Source organism: Trachurus trachurus, assembly GCF_905171665.1.
Source record: "Trachurus trachurus genome assembly, chromosome: 3".
NCBI classification, from domain to species: Eukaryota; Metazoa; Chordata; class Actinopteri; order Carangiformes; family Carangidae; genus Trachurus; species Trachurus trachurus.
In genome coordinates this window covers 2,326,780-2,339,562 of record NC_139893.1, presented here as the reverse complement: position 1 = coordinate 2,339,562, position 12,783 = coordinate 2,326,780, and positions in this window count along the sequence as shown.

The following is a 12,783-nucleotide window of genomic DNA, read 5'->3' as shown; positions in this document are numbered from 1 at the left end:
AAATAAAATGTTTTACTTACTTCCCACTCCTAAGTTTTACTTCTTCCCACTCCTTTTTGGATATGAAAACAAACAAACTTATCAAATTATCTTTATTTAGAAAAAAGAAAATCCAACATATATATACTGTTTAAATAAAAATATAATTTATATATTATATAATATAATTCAAACTCCACTGTTTGTTTTTATTCACAGCCTTGCACAGTTCCTGGTCAAGGAGCGTGCCCTCTGCCCCACATACTCCCCAGCTATTATCATACTAACTACTGCTGCTGCACACACCTGTTCACAGAAACCAGTCAGATGCATTCCTGCTATGTGGAGCTTGGTATTCCTCCTCTCACTGCCCTGCATTCTCGCTAAGTCACTGATATCATTCTCATGTTGTTTGTGCTCCAGTTAGACTATTGCTGCTGTGTATGATATGTTTCTATGTCTGCTTTTTCACGCTGTGTTGTATGTGCAAACACTGGCATAGCACACAAATATGGGCCGTGTCCATATGCAGGCTCAGTGGGAGGGAGGGAGCTGCTTCACCTGTCAATATATCCACAATACCTGTACAAAAGAGCCTAAAAGGAACTTCAAACCCACATATAAGGTTTCATGATTAAGAGCAGGGCCAGCCCTAGCATTTTGGTGGCCCTAAACAAGATTTTTGTTTGTGGCCCACTCTAAGCGCAAACACCAAATCACATATACTGCTTAAAACTGAATACAGACATGTTTGATAGACAGATGTAACACAATACTCAAGTGTTTTATGTCTAATCTTCCGCTCTCCTACACTGAGGCCAGTTTGTCCTAGAACACTGTATAAAGAAATGGGCCAAATTTTCTGAAAAATTTCAAATCCCTTGTGAAAACACTCCTTCAGTCATGAGAACAAACTCTTTTGGTGCTTGAAATAGGATATGAATACAGTAATAGATAAGTGTAGAAACAAGTCTAAAATGAAATTTTGTAAAATCGCCTTTTGAGCATAAATGTTGTCATTCTGCCGTTCTATTTTCACCAAATGTCTTAAATGTGAGATAAAAGAAGCTGAATATTGACTTCAAAGCTTCATCAGATTTTTTAAATGAGAAATTAGCTTTTTTTCCTCTTCAGGCGTTTCTACGGCGTAAAATGACCGAAATATAGGCAAAAACATATCAAGACCGTCGCGTAAACGCGTGCGCCGACCTCAGTGTTAAAATGACTTGAATTGAACCCCAGTACCTTCTGATCATGTGGCCCCACCTGACGGCTGTGGTACTAAACAACCGCATAGAGTGTTTATGCCAGGGGCCGGCCCTGATTAAGAGAGTCACATTTACTTGTGAAGTTATTTTAGTTTTCTGGCACCAGCAAAACCAACTAAACTAAAGCAAACTGATCACATCTCAAAAACTCGCAGCACTCACATGTTGGCAGAACTCTGTGTTTTTACTCAGTTGTTCCATGATCCACTCAGTTATATTTGCTGTTGCTGTTCACATGCTGCTTCCACTCACTCAGCCAGTGTGCACAAGCTCTATTACGGCACTACTACTAACACTGTACTGGGCTCTGGTGTAACCAGGTCTTAAGACCCAAGAGGTCTGAGTCAACACTCAACACCGTCCTCAGGAGCAAACGTCTCCATGACAGAGCTGATCCCAGGACAGCGCCTCACAGGGAGGGAGAGAAAGAGATCATTTAGGCTGCATGGTGTCTGAATGCAGGTAGGTTTGGACTGTGTGTGTGTGTGTAGGATGTAAATATCCGGTCATAGATGTGGCAGCGGCAGCCTTCAAACCAGAGGCTCCCTGTGTGAAGACCAGCGATGCTATAGTGACATAGGGTTTGGACTACCATCACACAATTGGTAGAAAGCCATTGATATTTACACAAGATGAAGCAAAATTAGGACAACAAGTGATAGTGAAAAATATGTTATTGAACATTGGTTTGTAATTTAGCATTTATCATCTTAATAAACTGACTTTTCGGTGTCCCAGATTACGAAATGGAGATTGCCGGAGACAACTTTGCAATCAGAATTACATTTTTTTTTTAAGTAGCCTATATTTTTGGGCTTTTTGCCTTTATTCAATAGCACACAGTAGAGATAGACAGGAAAGGGGGAGGCAGAGAGAGCGGGAATAACATGCAGGAAAGCACCGCCCCAAGAATTTAAATTTTTGTGGTATTTTTTTTAGGCGTGTCATATCAGTATTTTCACTTTTGATTTCATTAGATCACAACCTAAGGCAGTGGTTTTCAAAGTGGGGTCCGGGGACCCTCAGGGGTCCTTGAGAGAGGAGGTCCTAAACTTATTCTCAAAATTTTACCACTTTTTCTAGAATTTTTAAAACGTTTTTCTCGAAAATTTTATATATTTTTTTGCACCTTTTTTTTTTTTGAGAAATTTTACAATTTATTTCCTAGATTTTTTTTTTTTTAGAAATTGTTACCAGTTAAAGTTTTGACCCTTGGGTTTTTTTTTAAAAGAATATTTAAAACTTTATTTTTTCAAAATTTTACCAGTTTTTCTAGAATTTTAAAAACTTTTTTCTCTAAATTTTTATATATTTTTTTTACAACTTTTTTTTTTTTGAGAAATTTTACAATTTTTTTCCTAGATTTTACTTCTTTTTTTTTTTGTTTTGAAATTGTTACCAGTTAAAGTTTTGACCTTTGGGGTTTTTTTTTTTAGAATATTTAAAACTTTATTTTTTCAAAATTTTACCAGTTTTTCTAGAATTTTTTTTAACCTTTCTTGTTTTTCTTAAAATGTTACTACTTTTTTCTAGAAATTTTGTAACTTTGAGAAAGTTTTCCAGAAATTTGTCTTAAATTTTTCCAAAAAATGATGTCTTTGACCTTCATTTGATACACTGACTAAAGTAACGTTATTCAGTCCAGGAGCACAATTATTTGTGTATTTCTGGTGTTTGTTTCAAAATTTTGTCCAATTGGGGTCTGTGGTCAAATTTTTTGTCAGTTTAGAGGTCCTTGATGTAAAAGAAAAGTTTCAGAACCACTGACCTAAGGATTTCACAACAGGATGTAGATTGAAAGTTTTTGCTTCATATCACAATATAGACAATATAGAAGTCTGAATTGCAAAAACTGTCCCACATTTGTCCCAAATTCACCCTGCTGTGTTTATGATTGAAAAAAGTTATGTTATAATAAATCCCATTTCTGCAAACAGTTTGTCTTAGAGGGCTTTAACATGGCATCAACAACATCCTCTGACCTCTGACACTCACATTGACCGAGGAAAAACTCCCAAGAAAACCCTCAACAAGGAAAAAAACAAAACAAGGGAAACCTCAGGGTGAGAGATGGAGGAGTGCAACACATGACGTCTTTTCTCCATTACTTCACCTATTTCTGCTCGGACACTTCCCCCGGGAGGAAATGAGCAACAAACCAACGGTTGTGACCCAGAGTTTGATTGATATGTTTTGTGTATCTGACTCAGTGCATCTGTGGATTAACTTCTCTGCTGAAGATGAAAGTTAAAGGGATAGTCAAACATTTTGGCAAATTGGCCAATTGCCATAATCCCTATAGTCATAGCAGTAGGTTTGTTACCTTTAATTGTCGGTGCAAGCTATTTTTAGAACGGCAGAGCAGAGCCGTGAGCTGCTCAGAGCTACGCTACGGAGGCTCATGGGATTTCTTGGTTTCCCTCATCAAACTCATCAAATACACAATCCAACAACTCCACAACGCTCTGGCGGACAAGTTGTGACCTGCACATTCACCACACTATGAGATAATAACACAACGTTACCAGACAGAGTTGTTTTAGAGGGAAATTCATGCAAAACCGCTGATGCACGTTGCCTTCAGGGACAGTTTTTCATCAAGCAGTCTCTGTATTTCCCTCTAAATCAACTCTGTCTGGTAACGTTGTGTTATTATCTCATAGTGTGGTGAATGAGGTTTTCTTTGTGTTATGTAAGTTCTGTTCAGAACTTACATAACACCTCTATACACCTCCCAATTGTGGTCCAATTATAAGCAAAAGAGCATGCAGAGGCTCAAGCATACAATGATGCAATGAGGTTACTGCTCTGTGTCCCTCGGTGGCATAGTGCCAGTCATTTGTTTGTGTCTAATAGAGTGCCAACCTGTGAGGCACTCTTAGGACAGTTGATGTTTAGTTTTATGTGTCGCCTCGACAAATCAGAGAATCACATAATTGAGGCCCTAGTAAGCCCATTGAAAAGCTGCTACCGATTCACTTCTAGGCTAAGGTGGCATTGGTGCAACAGCCTGTATATTTTATGAAATGCACACTCCTCTTGTATTTTTGTACTTTATTTTTATTTTTGTACTATTTATATTGTTTGACTTGTGATATGGACCTGTGTCTGAAATAAAGCTTATACTGTATATAATGTGCAGCTCACAACTTGTCCACCAGAGCGTTGTGGAGTTGTTGGATTGTGTATTTGATGAGTTTGATGAGGGAAACCAATTAGAAATCCCATAATGAGCAGCTCACGGCTCTGCTCCGCCGTTCTAAAAACACCTTGCACCGACAATTAAAGGTAACGAACCTACTGCTATGACTATAGGGATTATGACAATGGGCCAGTTTGCCAAAATGTGTTTAACAATCCCTTTAACACAAGGCACAGAAACAGCAAAACAACAACTATACAACCATTACACAACACTACAATAACAAGATCTCAATGCTTGGACATTACACTAATGCATGAATGAGTTAATAACCCAACACCAAATCTCTTGTGACCATGTTGCAACATTAACAAGCCGCCCGGTCCTGTTTTTCCTCTGTGTCATCGTTAGTCACTGTGTCTGTTTTGTTCCTACAGGTCAAACTAAGTGCTCACGTCCTCTTTGTTTCTGAGTTTTGAGGTTTTCTTTGTGCTGCTGGTGGTGTCACGTTGATGTTTTACCTGATGAATGAAATAAAAGAGCAGCGTCTTTTCACAAAGCACTTTGACTTTGATGTCACTGCGTCTGAGCTTTCAATTTCAGAACAATTATGGTGGAAACCTGCTTTCATCAGGCCGGACGACGTAAAGACACAATGGACGCAGTGTGTTCAGCTCCGCGTCACCGCAGCACTTTAGTCTGATCATCGTCGGCTGCTGCTGCACTGCAAAAAATCAAATATCTTACCAAGAATATTTGTCTTATTTTTTGTCAAAATGTCATTTCTAGTCAAAGCAAATCTCATTATACTTAAAATAAGACTCATCACATTAAAAAGCAGCTTGTTTTTAGACACTTTTTTCTTCTTTCAAGCAGATTTTCACTTACAGTAAAATAATCTGATAGAGGAGCAAGTTTTTCTTCCTTATTACGAGCACAAAAACCTGTTTTCACTGGCAGATTTTTCTACTTATTTCAAGGGGAAAGAGATTAGTTTTGACTATAAATGAGACATTTTGACAAGAAAGAAGACAAATATTCTTGGAAAGATTTTGAGTTTTTGCAGTGTGCTCTTCCTGCTGCACGGTTCAGATGGTGTAGAAAACAAACACACTTTACATATCAAACTTGAACCCAACATTTATGTTCATTATATTCACAGGTTTAATGTTGATGATTAAAAATACCGGTTTCAAATGTCTCAAAGGTGCTTCATTAGCTTCATTAGCTTCACTGAATCAATAGCCTGTATAGTATGGGTGTGTGTATGTGTGTTGTTCAGATGTAAAACAAACACACTTTACATATAATTTAAAATAGCAAACTTGAACCCAACATTTCACACAAGTTCATTATGTCCCTTAGCACAGGGGTTCTCAACTAGTCTCACTCTGGGCTCCATATTTTCCCATGGTCATTAAGTCGCGACCCACTTTCATAGAATTCAAACCAAGATTTATTTTTTTTAAGCCTTTAAAAACTAATTTTGCTCTTTATTGAGCATTTCAGAGCACATGAATGAAACTGAGGAGTTACCATGACAACTGCATGTACGGAAGTGAATAAAAAAATATCAAACTGCACAAAATGGAGACCAACAAGACGATATATTTGACTTCTAATGCATCTCTGCATTCAGAGCATGTTCACAAAAGTGAATAAATATCAAATTGCACAACTGCGACCCATCCAGAACAGGTCCGCGACCCACCAGTTGAGAACCACTGGTCCATAGTATACTTGCTATACTTATACTTATACTTATACTTATACTCAAGCATACTTAATAAAATAAACTTCAAGTATAGGCCTACTACTTTTTGCTACGGGGTTCACAGGTTTAATGTTGATGATTAAAAATACCGGTTTCAAATGTCTCAAAGGTAACTGGTCTGTATTTATATAGCACTTCACTATACCTGCAACGATACCCAAAGCGCTTTACATCATACATCACATTCACACACGGTGCTTCATTAGCTTCTCTGAATCAATAGCCTGTGTATTATGGGTGTATGTGTGTGTGTTTAGTGTGTTTACATGATGGTTAGATTTGTGTCCAACCTCCAGAGAAGAAGTTGAGAGGGAGCACATGTGACACACAATGGGGAGTAAAGAGTAAAGAGTAAAGAGCCGTGGGTGAAGAGTGCAGCTGCTGCTGCTGCAGCTTTTGTCAGCGTCTGAAAGGCCGAGATAAGCCGTCACATGGACGTGTTTGTCCTCCTCATCCTGCATGTTTACTCACTGTTCATCTGCAAAAGCTCTTCATCCAGTACAAATAATCATTTAACCTAAAAGCTGTGATGTCCTCAGGCAGGACGAGACGTGTGAACCGCAGAGCTGGCTTCATTAGATAAGTGGGAGAGAAGAACCACCTCAGTGTGTTGACCAAAGAGGTTGTAAAATCCCTCATCTCATTGAGACAAAACATTAGGCTATATTAGATGTAGAAATTCACAGAGACACATAGTTTCAACCCAGAAAGGTCAAAAGGGAAGAGAGAGGTGACGGAAGTGGCCAGATCTGAAACCATTGTAAAAAGAAAAGTCCGTTTTTGAGGTTCTATTCTATCTATTTTGTACATTTGTTTCACAAAGACCATCTGGTATTTTGATGTGTTAGCATCAACCCCCTCCTTGGGTCTTGAACCCACATCCTCCAACACCAAGAACCAGCTCCCAACTCACTGAGCTAATTGTCTGTGAGTGAGACCTGCTGTGTGTCTTCTCAAATAGACTCAGGGAGTCAGAGACCAGGCAGCTGTTGTAAAGGCAGATTTCAAAAATGGTCAAAATGTCAGAAATTCGGTTAAAGCTTTACAGAAAAGAAAACTGAATTTGATTCCACTCTGGATCATAAAATTAATGTGATAACTCATCTATCAGACGATGTAGACCAAAAATTCTATTTTTGAGTAAATCCGGGATGAAAGTGTGTATTTTTTTTCGCATTGGAAAATGCAGGCGCACGGATTATACGTCAGCCTGTACACGATTCACCAGCCACTGATATTGGATCCGTCATCCGTCATTCAAACGTCTGAGACACGCACACACACACGGAGCTCGGTCTCGCCCCAAGCTTTGAATATCCCGCCCGCTCGATAACGACCAATCAAATTCGTTTTCCTCACTCGGGTAAACTCGTGTTGCAGCTCGTGACAACTCGGCGCGACAAACAGGACAAACGGCCATTTCTGTACACTTTTAACTAAACAAAAGTCTGATAATACATAAATTGCATCTTGGCAGCATGGAAATGTTGGTGATTTGTTTTTAATGATAAGTGTTTTGCTTCACAGCAGAAAATCTGATGCTTAAAAATGCCACTCTTACATTGACTGCAGTTGTTCCCATGAGAGCAGAATTCAAAATGTTTTAGAAAATTCAGTTTTTGAGATAAAATTCACTAATTAGCTTAGCTCAAACACTGGAAGTGTATGGGTAGTGTTAGCCTGCCTCCTACCCGAGCCGCAATCAGCAGTCAGAAGCTGATTTCATTTTAGCTCTAAACTCTGTAAATATATCACTTTATCCACATTTCAAATATTTTTAGGCGAGAAAGTAGCCGTTTAGATCAGCAGTGTGTCGTTAATTTGTCTAAATACCAGCTGTCTGTTTAAGTTTGAATACAAAAGCAGGGATTCATTAAATTAAAGCAGAAGTAAGCGATCCGGTGGTTTTGTCTAACTTCCTGTCAGCAGATGGAGTTAGCAGTCCCCGCCCTCGTCCCTACGTCACCACATTCACGCGCATCCCTTGGCTGCACACACAGAGAGGACTGCCCCTTTATGCCGTTCTCTCTCCTCATTGGATAAAGGTTGTAGGATACAAGGAAAGTTTTCTCCTCGGCTTACAGCAGAGCAGAGTGACTGACAGACCCGTGTTTCAGACCAAACACTCTATGTAAGTGATTGCTGTCGGAAGATATAACTATTTAAGACTTATATTAACACAAATATTCCGCTTACTTCTGCTTTAACTCAGAAGAACCAACAACAACACCACTGGTCAGGATTACTGTCCTGCTCACACATGCACACAGCCGTGATCACGATGCTGCCGATCGGCCCACTGGCAGCAGCGCCACATTTCCAGGAGGTTGGGAGAGTTATACATCCTCAACCTGAGCAGCGACTGGACGGATCTGCTCTTCAGGTACGTACAGCAGCTTTACCAAACTCTCACTTTGTAAGGTTCAGAGTTAGAAATGCATCAATGCCTCCAACTGTCACTGTTTAACCTCCGGACAATGATACGCCTTCAGCTTGTTCACTCATTATCTCCTCCCCCTCATGTGGACTAAGGGCTGGGAGAAGTTTCAGAGTCCTCCGTGGCTTCTCTGAGTTACAGGGGGTCTCGGCGTAGCAGTGCATGTCCATATGACGGATGCAAATGGATACCAACTGTCTTTGTAACAAAAAGACACACCAAAAAACATCCAAATACCTCCATGCTGCTCGTATATAATGTCCGTCTTGTATTGAAGCCCCGACATGAGAAACTGTCCCAAAAAAAATTTAATAAGTCTATATTTCAAGCTCGTTTTGTAGCAGAAGCTCCTCTTCCCAGTTCGTCCATATTTGACGAGCTACAAACAAGCTTAAAATATAGACTTATTTAATTTTTTTTGGAACAATTTCTTATGTCAGGGCTTCTATACAAGAGGGACATTACATACAAGCAGCATGGAGGTATTTGGATGTTTTTTGGTGTGTCTTTTTGTTACGAAGACAGTTGGTATCCATTTACAACCGTCATATGGACATGCACTGCTACGCCGAGACCCCCTGTAACTCAGAGAAGCCACGGAGGACTCTGAAACTTCTCCCAGCCCTTAGTCCACATGAGGGGGAGGAGATAATGAGTGACATTTCAATTTTGGGTGAACTATCCCTTTAATGTCACACAAGCTTGTCTGTCTCCTGAAATCTGTGTCAGGAGGTTTTATTTTCCGGTACATACAGACCTGAGAAGCGAACAGTGAGCGTGCCGTGGACCCAGGAACTGCTGCTCAGTGGCCTTCCTGTCAAATAACCCTTTCATGCTCCTCTGAGAAGAGATGTTTCTTCTGTCAGCATGGATGCATGCATGGCCAGACGCTCTCTGGGGGTGAAAACCAAACTGTGAGTTAGTTAGTTAGTTTTTGATGGGGAACTGCACCGACTGCTCCTTCAGAACTGTTGAGGGTCAAGTTCTGCTGGGCCGAACCCCAAAGACTCTTGCTTATAGCATCCCAAATGGCAAACAACATGTGGTATATTGATGTGTTGATGAAAAGAAGGGATCACCGCCGACACGTCTTCACTTGCATTTGAAAAGAGTTTATCAACAAGAAGAAGAACAGTGTTCAAAAATGCCGAATCCTAGAGCATCTCTGGTGCCAATATGAGATCTCTATCTCTTGGCCTAAAGCTCTAACCTTATATACGTTTTCTAAAACTCCACCTTTTTCCAATATAAGGATATGTGTGTCCAAGATGGTCAGACAAAGACTGATCTAAAAACAGAATCTAACCCATGCCTTCTGACATTTAACCTCTTGACCAGGCTAACTAAACATAGATACAGTGTCAAGTATCCCCAGAAACTATGACCCACAGAGATGGGTAGATGACAAGAAACACATTTCTCAGGGTACATTCCCCACTACTACTAGACATCTAATCTAAACATCTTGCTGTAAATGTATGTGTGTGCCTTTCTCTCTTGTAACATCTGAATGTATTTATATTTATTCTATTTGAATATGAACTGTTACTCATCACAAATGAAGTTCCTATCCAAATGGTGAATGACCTCTGACCTATCCCTTAACTTCTAGGCTAAGAAAACACCATGAAGAACATAAGATAATTGAAGATATTAAAGCAAAAAAGCTCAGGTGGATAATATACTACAAACACAAATGGTACACCTTGTTCAGGATCACTGTCCTGCTCACACACACACACACACACACACACACACACACACACACACACACACACACACACACACACACACACACACACAGCCATGATTACCACACTGCCAAATGGCCCACTGGCACCAGGGGAGGGGCAAAAACAAAAGACAATTGTAACCAAACAAAACAGGCGACAGTTTTTGCATGTAGCCACTCACCTCAGACAGCCCAACTCTGAAACATCCCAGAAAGACATTACTATCCCATCACAGAGCGCCTGCTCTCCCCGCCACAGAAACTAACACTTTGTCCTCGTTGTGATGATTTCTTTACTAAAATAAACGGTCGGAGATATTATGGACATTACCACTGCACTGCTTCACCGTTTATTTTAGTAATGTGTGCTTGTGCAAATTAACAGGCACTAAATTTTACTTCAGATGAAATGTGCCAATATTGTTCAAACAGGTGTGGTATCATTTCAATACAAACAGTGAAGATGTTGTTCAACCTGCTTCACCTAATAAAACAGTGTTCAACATGTGATATCAGAACCAGACAAACAAAATGATTCTGATACGAAACTCCTCAACAGAAAAATGGAGCTGTCACAAATCTGACAGTTTTTAATATTAAAATAAAACCACTCTTTTCTAGAATTATTTTTTTGAGAAATTATATCATTTTTATTTTTTATTTTTTTTTTACCACTTTTTCTAGAATTTTGTGTTACTTTATTTTTTTTTGAGTAATTTTTCCACTTTTTTCTAGAAGATTTTTTACTTTTTGTGAGACATTTTTACGACTCCTTTCTAGAAAATCTTGAACTTTTTTCTTAAGTTTTTTTAAACTTATTTTTTTGTTTTGGGAGAAATTTTTCCACTTTTTTGTAGAAAATTTTTTACTTTCTTTTTTTTTTTTCTTTTTTTTTTAAAATCTTGCCACCAGAAAATTCTCTACTACGCCATTGGCCCTAATTTGAATGTACACTGACTAAAAAAGTAATGTTCTTCATTCTCAGAACAAATATTTGCGTAGCTATTTCTGGTGTTTGCTTCCAAATTTTGTCCAATGGGGGTCCGTGGCCTAATTTGTGTCAATTTAGGGTCCTTCATGTAAAAAAGTTAGAGAACCACCGGTATAGGGGAGGAACAAGTTATGAATCATCTGATGAACGCTGCATGTGCTCAGTTAATTTCTTCCTCCATGTGTGAAGACAGACAGTTTTAGGAGGAAAAAAATAAATTTGAGGCATGAAAGTAATTTTTTCTCCTCCATTTATTTTTGTAATAGCCTGCTTTGTTAAACTAATCAAACTTACATCACGTTATTGTGTGTTCATGTGGATTTCTTTCATGCAATTTGTTAGCGCTAATGTGTTAGTTGTAACAACAAGAGTCTGGTTAGTCATAACAGCAATTAAGAACCAACGTTTAATTGCTTTTTATGTTTTCTTTGCATTGCCGTGGCCTAGGGCTTGAAAGACAGAGACAAAAAGGTTACACTGCAAAAACTCAAAATCTATTTGTCTTATTTCTAGTCAAAACAAATCTCATTCTACTTAAAATAAGACTCATCACATAAAAGTATGTTTTTAGACACTTTTTACTTCTTTCAAGCAGATTTTCACTTGAAATAAGTAGAAAAATCTGATAGTGGAACAAGTTTTTCTTCCTTATTACAAGCACAAAAAACCTGCTTTCACTGGCAGATTTTTCTACTAATTTCAAGTGAAAATTAGTTTGAAACAAGTGAAAATGATCTAAAAACAAGTTAATTTTTAGGTGATGAGTCTTATTTTAAGTGGAAAGAGATTAGTTTTGTCTAGAAATGAGACATTTTGACAAGAAATAAGACAAATATTCTTGGAAAGATTTTGAGTTTTTGCTGTGTAGGGTTAGGATCAGACTATAAATATACTCGAGACACAACAAATACACACACACCTTCACTCACATACCACTTATGTTAAAAAGTAATTCAAGTGTTGAATTAAAAGCTTTCAATATCAAGGTTTTGTCATAACACTTATTTAATAATGTTACAACTAACCCAGACGATGGGGTGAATTGTAACATTTCCCTCCTTGTGTTTGAGACTAAACCAACCATGCCTTTTCTGTTTGTGTTGCAGAGATAACAGCTACACCATTTAATAGCAGACACATGGAACTAGTGTGTCTCTCATTTTGAACGCACAAGCTTAAAAGATCTCCAAGATACAGACAGAAAAGTCAAAAAATGTTCCAACCATCTTCCCCGTTTCTCCATTGGTCTGTGGATTAATGCACAGCAACACGATGAGAGGAACATGGTGTGTTTCTGGACATGGATCAAACAGACTCCACATTAATGTAAAATAGAAAACTTGATCTCAACATCTGAGTTCGTTGAGCCTGCAGGTTTAAAGGGATAGTTCAACCTTTTGGCAAATTGGCCCATTGCCATAATCCCTATAGTCATAGCAGTAGGTTTGTTACCTTTATTT